Consider the following 11,573-nt stretch of genomic DNA (forward strand, 5'->3'; position numbering starts at 1 on the left):
TGTGACTCTGTGAGAATGGGTTGTGTGTGTATGCGTGTGAGAGTGGTGTGTATGTGTGTGAGTGTGACAGCCCATGTCTGCCTGGGTGTGTGTGAATTTGTTGTGAGTGTGAGGATGGTGGGTGTGTGTGCATGTGTGTGTTTTGGTCTCTGTGTGTTCCTGTGTGTGTGAGGTTGTGTGAGTGTGAGAATGGCATGTGTGTGTGTCTGTGTGTTCCTGTGGGTGTGACAGCCATGTCTGGTTGTGAGTGTGAGAATGGTGTGTGTGTGTTCCTGTGGGTGTGACAGCCATGTCTGGTTGTGTGTGAGTGTGAGAATGGTGTGTGTCTCCGTGGGTGTGACAGCCGTGTATGTGTGTCTGTGTGTGTTCCAGTGGCTGTGACGGCCTTGCCTGTCCGGGTCCGTGTCTCTGTGTGTCTCAGGGAGAAGCTGAGGGCAGGACAGGAAACCGTCCCCAGCGCCAACTCTATGGGAAGCCAAACCGGGTGTTTGTGTAAGGGCGTGGATCCTGCCACACGAGAGCCTTGCGTGGCCGTGCGTGTGGCAGGGTGGGGGAGGAGGCACCAGCGGCAGCCGCATGAGCCTGCACACACAGTCAGGACCCGCTGGGCTCCAGGGTGCCCGGCCGAGATGCCTGGGCTCACCCCGGCACACACAGGCGAGGCTGAGGCCCCTCTCCTAGTGCTCTCTGTGGCCTCCTGCAGTGCCGTTGGCGCTGTGTGTCCCTGCCTTCCCAAGCCCCTCTCTGGGCTGCACTGTCCCAACACCAGCTGCGTGGTGGGGCGCGCGCCTCCAGGGAGAGGGTCTCTGACTCCCCAAGCAGGGGCTGGGACTGGGGCTAGGAAAGAGGCAGAAGTGGGGGGCCCAGGGAGCCCCTTGCAGCCCGCGTCCCCAGCTGCTGCCCCAGCCAATGCTCCCGACTCAACTTGCTCTCTGGGCGGGCTGGAAGCCTCTGGGGAGGCCCAGGCGGGCCCCGCCCCCTTCAGCGTGTCACCTGCAGGTGCCGCCTGGCACTGAGAATGTTGTCACCAGCTCCCATCACAGTCTTCTCTTGGACTTTCCCGACTGCCAGAGAATTTCTGCAGAAGTCCTGAACTTGGGGCCTCAACCAGAGACTGGACGCCTCCACAAACTGGAGGGGAACTCAGTGACCTCAGTGGCAGTCAAGGAGGGCTTCCCGGTGGAAGGAACTTCACTGTGCTTCTGCACAGCCCATCCACAGACCCTCCATGGCCCGATGGCCGTGCCCCCAGCCTCACTCTGGGGTGCTCTGAGGAGCTCACAGCCCCACCCCAGCCCTCTCCCCACAAGCAGACCAGGGTCAGAGTGCAGCTCTTCCCTCCTATCCCACTCTGTTCCTCCCAGTGAGGCAGAGTGACGGAGAGAGGGAGAGGCAAGAGATCAAGGTCTTCTGTCTGCTGGCTCAGTCCCCAAATGACTACAAGGGCAGGAGCTGGGCCAACCCGAAGCCGGGAGCCAGGAGCCAGGAACCAGGAGCCTTTTCCAGGTCTTCCATGTGGGTGGGACCTGGGCCATCTTCTGCTGCGTTCCCAGGCCGCAGCAGGGATCTGGCTGGGAAGTGGAGCGGCCCGGCCAGCACCACAGGCGGATGCTTAACCTACTGTGCGACAGTGCTGAACCCAATAAAATAAATCTTTTTTTTTTTTTTTTTTTTTTTTGGAGAGGCAGAGTGGACAGTGAGAGAGAGCGACAGAGAGAAAGGTCTTCCTTTGCCGTTGGTTCACCCTCCAATGGCCGCGCTGATCCGAAGGCAGGAGCCAGGTGCTTCTCCTGGTCTCCCATGGGGTGCAGGGCCCAAGCACTTGGGCCATCCTCCACTGCACTCCCTGGCCACAGCAGAGAGCTGGCCTGGAAGAGGGGCAACCGGGACAGAGTCCGGCGCCCCGACAGGGACTAGAACCTGGTGTGCCGGCGCCGCAGGCAGAGGATTAGCCTAGTGAGCTGCGGTGCCGGCCAATAAAATAAATCTTAAAAAAAATCAACATCTCTGCGTACTTTTCCAAAGCGAGCATTTCTGTGCACTTGTTGGCCCTCGTGCACCTCTTGACTGGGTGGGTGGACACGGCAGGTGCTCCTCAGGTGCAGAAGAGACCGTGCCCCAAGATGGCTGCTCCATGGCCTCGCTGCACAGGTAGGGCCTGGGGGACATGCCCAAAGTCACGCTGTACTTAGAGCAAAGACACACAGAGCCGGAAAGAAAGACCCACATGCTGCAAGGCGGTGGGTAAGTGACCATCTGTGCTGGGGGCGGGGCTCCACGGCCCTGTCCCTGCCTATCATCCAAGACCCAATGGTGGCCAAACCCCAGGCTGCCTAACAACCCTCGGGGGACTGAGGACGGGTGAAGGGACAGGGGCCCCAGGTAGAAATGAGCCTGCACCTGCTGGCCACTCTGCCCAAGGTCGGCCACGGCCCCATCAGGAGGGACAGCGGGGCGAGGGGGCATCAGCGGAGTTGCTTCAGTGGGACCTGCAGGCCGCCCCCCACCCCCACCCCCAGGGCCAGGAGCAGTGTGGTGTGAGCTCCGGGGCAGCTCCTGGCTGTCCCTTCCTGTCCACCACGCATGGGCTTCCCACCAGGGCCCGGGCCCGTGGGCAGGTGCAGCAGGTGCGCCCGAGGAACTCCCGAGGGGCTGCCCCCTCCAGGCTGGGCTCTGGTGGAGTGTGGGAGACCTTGGCTGTGGCCTCGCTGGATCCCGGGAGCCTAAGGGCACGTGTGTGCCCGCGTCATTACTGCTACCCGTCGTCGTGTGCATGGCGAGCCTGCTCTTATCTCCCGTGTGTGCGTGTGCGCGCGCGCGTGTGTGTGTGTGTGTGTGGTGCCTGCATGCTTGCTAGCAAGAGGGTCCCCACAGACAACATGTGCACGGGGACAAGTGTGGTGTGGACGACTGCGAATTCAGCTGGGCTGACACCGGTGGGGGTGTCCCCGTTTGGAGGCGGGGCCTGCCAGCGTCTCCGGTGACTGCTCTCACGACCCCTTCCTCCCCACAGCCGGGTTCGGCTTGTTTCTTGTTAGGGCTGACACTGGCGGCTCCGTTTTCGTTCTAACGATGTTCACCGCCAGTGACACAGGTGAGCTCCTTGCGTGGCTGCTGTTGCCGAGGGCGGCAGAGGCGGGGCCTGAACCCTCAGACCCCGGCTGACCCCACTCCAGGTGCCCCCTGCTTCTCTTCCCCACTCTCCACACACCCAGGATCTCCCACCCTGGACGCCCCGGCTACCCCTCCTGCCTCTGCCCTGCCCTGTCTCCCTGGGTCCAGCCCCAGGTGTCACCTGCTCATTCCTTGGGGCTGATTTTTTTTTTTAAGATTTATTTATTTATTTGGAAGGCAGAGCTACAGAGAGGGGGAGAAAGGGAGACCTTCCATCTATTAGTTCACTCCCCAAATGGCTGCAACGGACAAGACTGGGCCAGGCTAAGCCGGGAGCCAGAAGCTTCATTCGGTCTCCCACGTGGGTGCAGGGGCCCAAGCCTTGAGCCGTCTTTCTCTGCTTTCCCGGGGGCATCAGCATGGAGCTGGATCAGAGGTGGAGCAGCTGGTATTTGAACTGACACCCATATGGGATGCTGGCGTCGCAAGCGGCGGCTTTGCCCGATGCGCCACACCGGCCCCTCTTACCGATTCGCCACACCGGCCCCTCTTAGCACTATGCTAGAGCATACTCCTTGTGCTTATTCAAAGTTGACTGTGTGATCACCACCATGCTACGTGGCCATGGCCTCCCACGACCCCTGTTAACAGTGTCTCTTGGTTGTATCGGGCCATGGCCAGTGATCATCCTACCTTCCTCTGCTTGCCTAGGTGGCTGGGTCACATTTGCATGGTGACAAAATTTCCTAAGGACACAGCCCTCAGGAAGCATCCCTGCTGAATGAATGAATGAATGAATGAGTGGCCCCCAGCCTTCCATCAGGAGGCCCTCTGCCCCCTTCCCGAGGGTCCCTGGCCCCTCTCCATCCACACTTCCACTCCATCCACTCTCCCGGTCTTGCTCTCAGCTCCATCCTCCCCTGCCCCTGGCCCTGATCCCCAGGTCCCCGGGATCTACACCTGCAACACCACCCCCAGGCTGGCCACGGAGTGCTTTGAACAGGAATGTGCATCTGGGTTCAAGTTCTAGACTGGAAACAGGGCCCCCGGGGCAGGATCCTGAGCTGCTGTGAGCAGGCAGTGGGCGGGGTTCAGCTTGAATGGCCAGACATGGTGCCATGAAGCGGTGTGTGCGTGTGTGTGTGCTGGGGCTGGAACAGGAGAGCAGTGACTGTCCCTCTGCCCTGTGGGGACTTGGAATGGATGCAGAGGGCAGCAGGCTAGGAGGTCCAGCAGAGAGAGAGAAAGGAGGACCCGAGGAGGGGGAGGGGAGACTGAAACCTGAAGACCGAAAGACAGCAGAAGGCAGGCACCTGCTTCTAATTAACAGGTCAGGCCGATGTTTCCACGCAAGCCCAGCGCTGATGAAGGGGGCAGACAGACGGGGCTGGGGGAGGCACAGGCAGGGGCACCAGGCAGAAGGCGGGGGCCGCAAGGAGGCAGGGTGACACGGCTGTGCTGAGCTCAGCGCAGGGAGGAGACGCCAGGTGGCCAGGCGGCCTGGGGAGGTGGTCCTGCCTCTCGGGGGCCTGGGGTGGGGGTGGGCAGCAAGTGGCAGAAGTTCAGGGAAGGGAGGGGAGAGCACGCGGTGGGGGAAGGGGTGTAGGGAGAGCGGGGACAAGAACTTGAATCATTCCCTGGGTTTTCTCTGAGTGCAGTGTGTAGATGGTAGACCAGAAAGCCACGAGGATGGGGCGGCTCAACATGCCACCCTCCCCTTGCCTGCCTAACCGGCCCCAGAAACCACAGCTGCCCGGGTTTCTGTCCCCATGTCTGCTGCGCTGGTGTGGCGGAGGCCCACGCACCTTCTGCCTGAACATGGATGAGTCACCCGTTCCACAAGCCATCTGAGCGTTCTCTTCTGGCGAAGGCACCTTCCTAACCCCGGGGAGGAGCAAGTTCAAGGTGAGGATTCTGGGGCAGTCTTTGGAGCATTGGATGAGACCGCACGCCGCGGTGCCTGAGTTCCCGGCTGGCTGACAGCTCCACTCCCGCTAACCCACCCTGGGAGGCAGCCCAAGCCATGGCTCACGTAGCCGCGTCCCTGCCACCCACAGGGAGACCTGGCTTCAGGCTCACCTCGGGGGAGGTTGCAGGCATTTAACAGATGAGGTTTTTTTCCCCCTCTCTATTTTGCAAATACATTTTTTTAAAAAAAGATTTATTTACTTATTTGAAAGAGTTATAGGGAGTGAGCGAGCGAGCGAGAGATCTTCCATCTTTTGGTTCACTCCCCAAATGGCTGCACCAGCCAGGGCTGGGCCAGGCAGAAGCCAGGAGCTCCCTCCTGTACCCATGTGGGTGCAGGGGCCCAAGCACTTGGGCTGTCCTCTGCTGCTTTCCCAGGTGCATTCGCAAGGAGCTGGATCGGAAGTGGAGCAGCCGGGTCTTGAACCCGTGCCCATATGAGATGCTGGCACTGCAGGTGGAGGCTTAATCTGCTTCGCCACCACGCCAGCCCCAGCCTGAAGCTTTCTCCAAGGAGCTCATTAACGAGCTGCACCACACCCCGGCAGCCCCACCCCCGGCCGCCCAGCCACACTCTGGATTCTATAGCAGAGAAGACGTTCAGCTCCCGTGCCGGGGAGGAGCGTAAGTAAGGAGAGAGGAGCTCGGGATGCAGGTGACGCCGGCAGCAGCGAGGTGTGCGCAGAGCCGGCTATTTTTAGTATTTAGTGAAGCTCATTATTCTTTTGACAATAAGAATAAAGGAAGCAATTAGAAACGCCAGGAAAATCAAAAGCTGTTAAAAAAAATATAATAGCCCCAAATAGAAAGCAAATGGAAGGAGGCGAGTCTTTGTGCGACTGACAAAGCAGAACAACACTGCCTCCCTGGACTCCTGGCCCTGGGAAGCCCTTCCCAGTGGCCCCAGAGGCCGGGCGCTGGGTCGGGGGGCGGCAGCGCAGCCCTCGGCCACCCCTCAGCTCAGCGGGCTGTGAGCTGGGCTCTCGCGGGCAGTTCTGCTCTGTGTTGTTGTTGTGTGTGTGTGTTTTTTTTTTTTTTTTTTTTTTTTTTTTTTTTTTTTTAGCATTTAAAGTCAATGTGTTGACAAAACTGCAAGTGCTGCAACTAGGATTTAGAACAGTATCTAAATACTATCTAAATAACATGTTAACATGTGAAAGGCAGGGCTGGTGCTGCGGTGCAGTGGATCAAGTCGCTGCCTGTGATGACCGTACCCCACTTCCAGGAGCACCAGCTCCAGTCCCAGGGCCTCCCCTTCCTATCCAGCTCCTTGCTTCTGCTCCTGGGAAAGCAGTAGAAGATGGCCCAAGCGCTTGGCCCCCGGCCACCTGTGTGGGAGACCTGGAAGAAGCTCCTGGCTCCTGGCTTCCACCTGGCTCAGCCCTGGCTGTTGGGGCCATTTGGGGAGAGAACCAGCAGATGGAAGATCTCTCTGTCTCTCCCTCTGTAACTCAGCCTTTCAAATAAATAAATCTTTAAAAAATGAAATTACGAGGAGGAAGAATGAGAAGGGCAGGAGAGACAGATGAGGTATTTGAGCAGGAAGTCGTTGCACGGGGTCTCCTCTCTGGACTGGGAAGGGAGGCATCCCCAGACCACGAGAAGAACCCAGAGCAACTCAGCTGCAAAACCCGGGAGGAGGGGGTGAGCCGGGACAGAAGCAGGAAACAGGATGCACACAAGCAAGTCCCTCCCCCACTACCCTATCCGTCTCCACCCCAGACCAACCAGGAGCAAGGCACATCGCACCCTAACTGCAGAAGACCCGCCCACTGCGCTGCTAGGGACCTCCCCAGCCTGCATCCGTGTCCAGAACAGCCCACTGCCACCTGCATGTGAGTGACCTTGACATTTCGAGCACGTGGTGTGCACAAAGCACCAGCGGCGTCTGTGCAGAGCCCTGAGCCGGCTGCAAACCGAAGCCCATGTGGGAGCAGCCATGTCCCCCGCCCCACCCAATGAAAGCTGCCGTTTGCTGTGGCTGTGGCTACGGGGGGAGGCAGCCATGTGGTGCGCTCTGTGCTCACACCTGATGCCCGGCGAGCCTGGGCTGGGCTGCAGCTGGCCCCTGCGATCTCTATTTCCAAGGCAGCCAGAAAACCCAGGGTGCATGACAGCAGGGGCCGACGGGCGCCTCCCCTGGGGCTGTAGCTGGCACCACCCTGGTGCTCTGGTCCTGTCAAGGTGCCTTCGTGTATTTGTAGTGTCCCCTCTGTGTCCACATTTCTCCTTTTCGGTGCGAGTGCATGGAGAATGTCATTAAAAGGGAAATGTCTGAGTGGCTTTTTAAAAAATTGAAATCCATGAATAGTTTTCATATCCTACACATTTTCTTAAACTTTTTTGAAGACTCCTTGTATAAGGACAGCAAGAATATCAAATTTTTAAAAACTTATTTTTGGGGCCGGCGCTGTGGTGTAGCTAGTAAAACCACCCCCTGTGACACCAGCGTCCCACATGGGCGCCGGATGGAGTCCTGGCTGCTGCACATCTCATAATGCCTGGGAAAGCAGTGGGAGATGGCCCAAGTGTTTGGGCTCCTGCACCCACGTGGGAGACCAGGAGTAAGCTCCTGGCTCCTGGCTTCAGCCTGGCCCAGCCCTGGCCATTTTGACCATTTAGGGAGTGAACCAGCAGATGGAAGACTTCTCTGTCTCTTCCTCTCTCTCTCTCTAACTCTGTGTCTCAAAAAAATAAAAAAATCTTTAAAAAAGAAAAGAAAAGACAGTTTCCTGCATTTACATTTGCACCATGGTGACACCCACAGGCAGGTCGGCCGAGTCCGGGCCGCGTTTGGATGAGATACCAACCCTCTTCCGCTCATCGGTGGTCGTCAGCTCCCCGCCGACCTCGGGAAGACAACTGGAGACTCCACTCCAGCTGCAGACACCTGGGCTGAGGTGGGGAGGCTGTGCTTCTGCGGCCACAGCCCACCACAGGGCGCGGTGCGATGCAGACAGCACGGCTCGGCTCGTGGCTTCGCTCTGGAAGGCAGAGGGTCCTCCCAGCTGCTGTCGGAAGCCCCCTTTGGGGGCTGGTGTGGTGGCGCCGTGGGCAAAGCTGCTGCTTAGTCTCCAGCACCCCTTATCCTAGCACCAGCGGGAGTCTGGCTGCTCCGCCTCTGATCCGGATCCCTCCATCCGGGATAGCAGCAGCGGACGGCCCAGGGGCATGGGCCCCTGCCACGTGGGAGGCCCGGATGAAGCTCCTGACTTCTGGCTTCCGCCTGGCCCAGCCTTGGCTGTTGCCTGCATCTGAGGGAGTGGACCAGTGGATGGAGGATCCTGTCTCTCTCCCTCTCTGCCTATCAGATAAATATGTAAATGGACCTTCATTCTAAAACCCCCCCTGGTGTTCCCTCATGGGACCTGTGAGTTGCGCTGGGTCAGGAATAGAACTTGGTTTCTCCGATGTCGCTGAGCAGAGATGTGATCCTGGGAGTCCCTGCGCGTGGTTACCCCAGGCTCGTGCTGTGGCTGCTGCCCCCGGCTGAGTGATCCTGTACTTTTGGGAAGAGGAGAAAGCCTGATTGAGGGGCGGGTTCCCCATCTTGTAGCTGGCTGGGGAGACTCAGCTTCCCACCCCCACCCCGGGGGCTGCTGCTCCAGGGCCACAGAGGGGACCCCCTCCAAGATGGAGTGAGTACGGGTTTCCAAGGTGACTTTTCTAGAGCGATGCACAGCTGTTCGCTCGGCTGTGTGGACGCAGAGGTGGGAGGTGAGGCTGTGTCCTCGTGACCACGCACCAGGGTCCCCCGAATTCTGCCCTCAGACGCAGCGGCTAAGACTCGGGAGGGAGGGGGCTGGACACACAGGGTGGGGCAGCTTTGTCATCAGCTGTCTGTGGCAGACTAGTGTCTGTGTTCCTGCCCCCTGGGGACCAGGAGGGGCTCCATCCGGTTGGGCGGGACCAGGCACAGGGCGGCCGGTTGGAGGTTGGAGAGGATTCGTGGGGAAGACAGCAGCTTAGGCTGCCTTGAGCAAGGCCAGGGTGTGTGTGGGGGGGGTGGGGGGAGTCACAGTGCTCAGCCTGTGTGTGCCGTGCGGAGAGGAAGCGGCTTGTGCCGACTCCCGGCTTGCTGCTGCATTCCGGAGGGCACGATCCGCTAAAGATGGATTTAAATGATTTTCTTCAACGTAAAGGGAACAAAGAAAAAAATCCATCAGAATGGGAAAATGAGATCATCCAAATGCTGCAAGATGCATACAGACGTGGAAGCCCGTGTGCGGGGGACGCGTCCCCCGGGTGACTGGGCACCCCCGGAAGTGCCCAGACTGCTGTGGGGGCGGGGAGGAAGCAGGTTCTGGCGCCTCTTCAAGGCAGTCCTCCGGTCGGAACGATGGAAAGACACATGAGGTTGGCCATGCCGCCAGCGCCAGCCAGCTGGGCCTCGGTGGCTTTGGGGGGGGGCAGGGCACAGACCGTAGCCCCCTCTGCTCTCCGCAGAGACCCACACATCCCTGCCTTGCTGGGAGCCCGGCTGCTGGGGAGCGGCATGGGGAGGGAGGCAGGGCCAGCGGCGAGCACGGGTAATAATTTCTGCCTCTCCAACCCTATGTTTTAGCGCCACGTGACACGGCCGTGGTTAGCCACGTGGACACAATTACTGTCCCCAGCCGCTGACTCCCGCAGGAGAAGGCTTTTAGAGCTCCCCGCCTCTAAATGCTGCAACCCGGAGATGGCCCTGCCATTTCTCTGCCTGTGCCCGCACTCGTCCCGCCGCAGCAGGATTCCAGAACCCCAGGGGGGCTGCCATGGCGGGGGACCCAGTCCCGGGGCGGGGGGCTGGACACCAGGTCTCCCTTCCGGTCCCCTGTGCTTACCGAGTGTTCATTCCTGCCGCCATCCACTTGTTCAGAACACACATGTGGAGTGCCTGGCACGCTTCCTGCACAGCCTAAACGCCAGGAAGCAGCAGGGCACACAGGTCTGTGTACCCAGACAAAGGTGGCGTTTTCTTGTCAATAAAAGCAAATCCACACTCGGACAGGGAGGGAAGGCTAGGCAGAAAGACGATTGTCATCTCAGAAATCTACAAGCCTCTCAGGACCAAAGGGCGAGCGGTGTTTCAGCTTTGATAGGCACAGGCGGGCCGGCAGGAGCGGCAGAATCTCGGGGTGAGGAGGGGCAGGCAGTGAGGTCTGAGAGAAGCACCCAGCTGTGGGCAGAGAGAGGGAGAGAAATCAGCCTTCCCTCCGCTGATGCACTACCCACGTGGCCGAACCAGAAGCCGGGAGCCGGGAGCTCCACCCAGGCTTCCCACGCAGGTGCACGGCCCTGAGCACCTGGGCCATTCTCCGGCTCCGTCCCAGGCGCCTTAGCAGGGAGCAGCATGGGAGATGGAACAGCCGGGTCTCAAACTGGAGCTCCCACCTGCCGCCCCCTGCACCACAACGCGGCCAGGCCCCCCACTGCCCGGTCTGCTTTCCTGTGCTTGCTCAGACTGGGAGGGAGATAGAGCCTAGGGCGGTGGGAGAAGCCAGCTTGACGCGTGCTGGAGGCGGAGCGCCGGCGGTGCCCGGCCTGTTTCCAGGCTAAGTGTCAGGTGCGCACGCTAAGCACTAGGCGCTGCTGCCACTGCGCCCTGGGCCATTTCCCAATCACCTCCGCCCACAGACCCCAGCGCTCGCTGCCTGCCGGGTTCATGATTGCTTTGCGGCCTGAGTGACAGTTTTCTAGGGCACACAACTGGTTTCCCATCTGATGGCTGGAATCCAAGCTAATTCAGCCCAGAGCACGTCCCACAGCCGGCGAAAACCGGGCAAGCAGAGGCAGCCCTTTGTGTCTGCGCCGGGAAGCCCCCAAGAGTAGAAGCAGCAGTGGTAGCTTCCAGAGCTTGAGAAGAAAAATGCAATCAATAGCACGTGACCTGTGTGACAGAAGACCCCAAAGAGTGGGCCGGGGGCGGGACAGACAGCAAGACAGGCAGAGGACCACGGAGAGGGGCGGGGCAGACCTGTGCGGGAGCCGCGGTCGCTGCCCAGCTCTGGCAAGGCCGCTGTGACCACCATCTGATCCTGGTCTTTTCCCACGGTGCTGTGGGTTGGGAGTCTGCACGGCTCCCGTCCTGGGGGGTCCCGGAAGGCCTCGGGCCACGGCTTGGGGTTGGAGGGGCTGTGGGTGTGGCAGCCGCCGGCGGAGCACAGCTCCGGGGCCTTGTGTCCTGAAGGGGCAGGAGTGCGAGGGAGACTCCAAAAAGTCCGTGGAAGACGCAAACGCCGTGCGTGGACTTCAAACCTTCCACGCCAAAAGAAACAGCTTTCAATTCCTCTTTGCCATGAACTATTTCTAGTGAGGCTTGCTTCTTCTTTTATTTTTTAAGCTTTATTTATTTAAAAGGCAAAGAGAGAGAGAGAGAGAGAGAGAGAGAGAGAGAAAGAGAGTGAGTTAGTTCTGTCTTCCACCCCTGGTTCACTCCCCAGATGGCTGCAAAGGCCAGGGCTGAGCCAGCCTGAAGCCAGGAGCTCCATCCGGGTCTCCCACGTGGATGC

The sequence above is a fragment of the Oryctolagus cuniculus genome, chromosome 12 (assembly GCF_051225735.1).
Source record: "Oryctolagus cuniculus isolate XC-2025 breed Fujian yellow rabbit chromosome 12, ASM5122573v1, whole genome shotgun sequence".
NCBI classification, from domain to species: Eukaryota; Metazoa; Chordata; class Mammalia; order Lagomorpha; family Leporidae; genus Oryctolagus; species Oryctolagus cuniculus.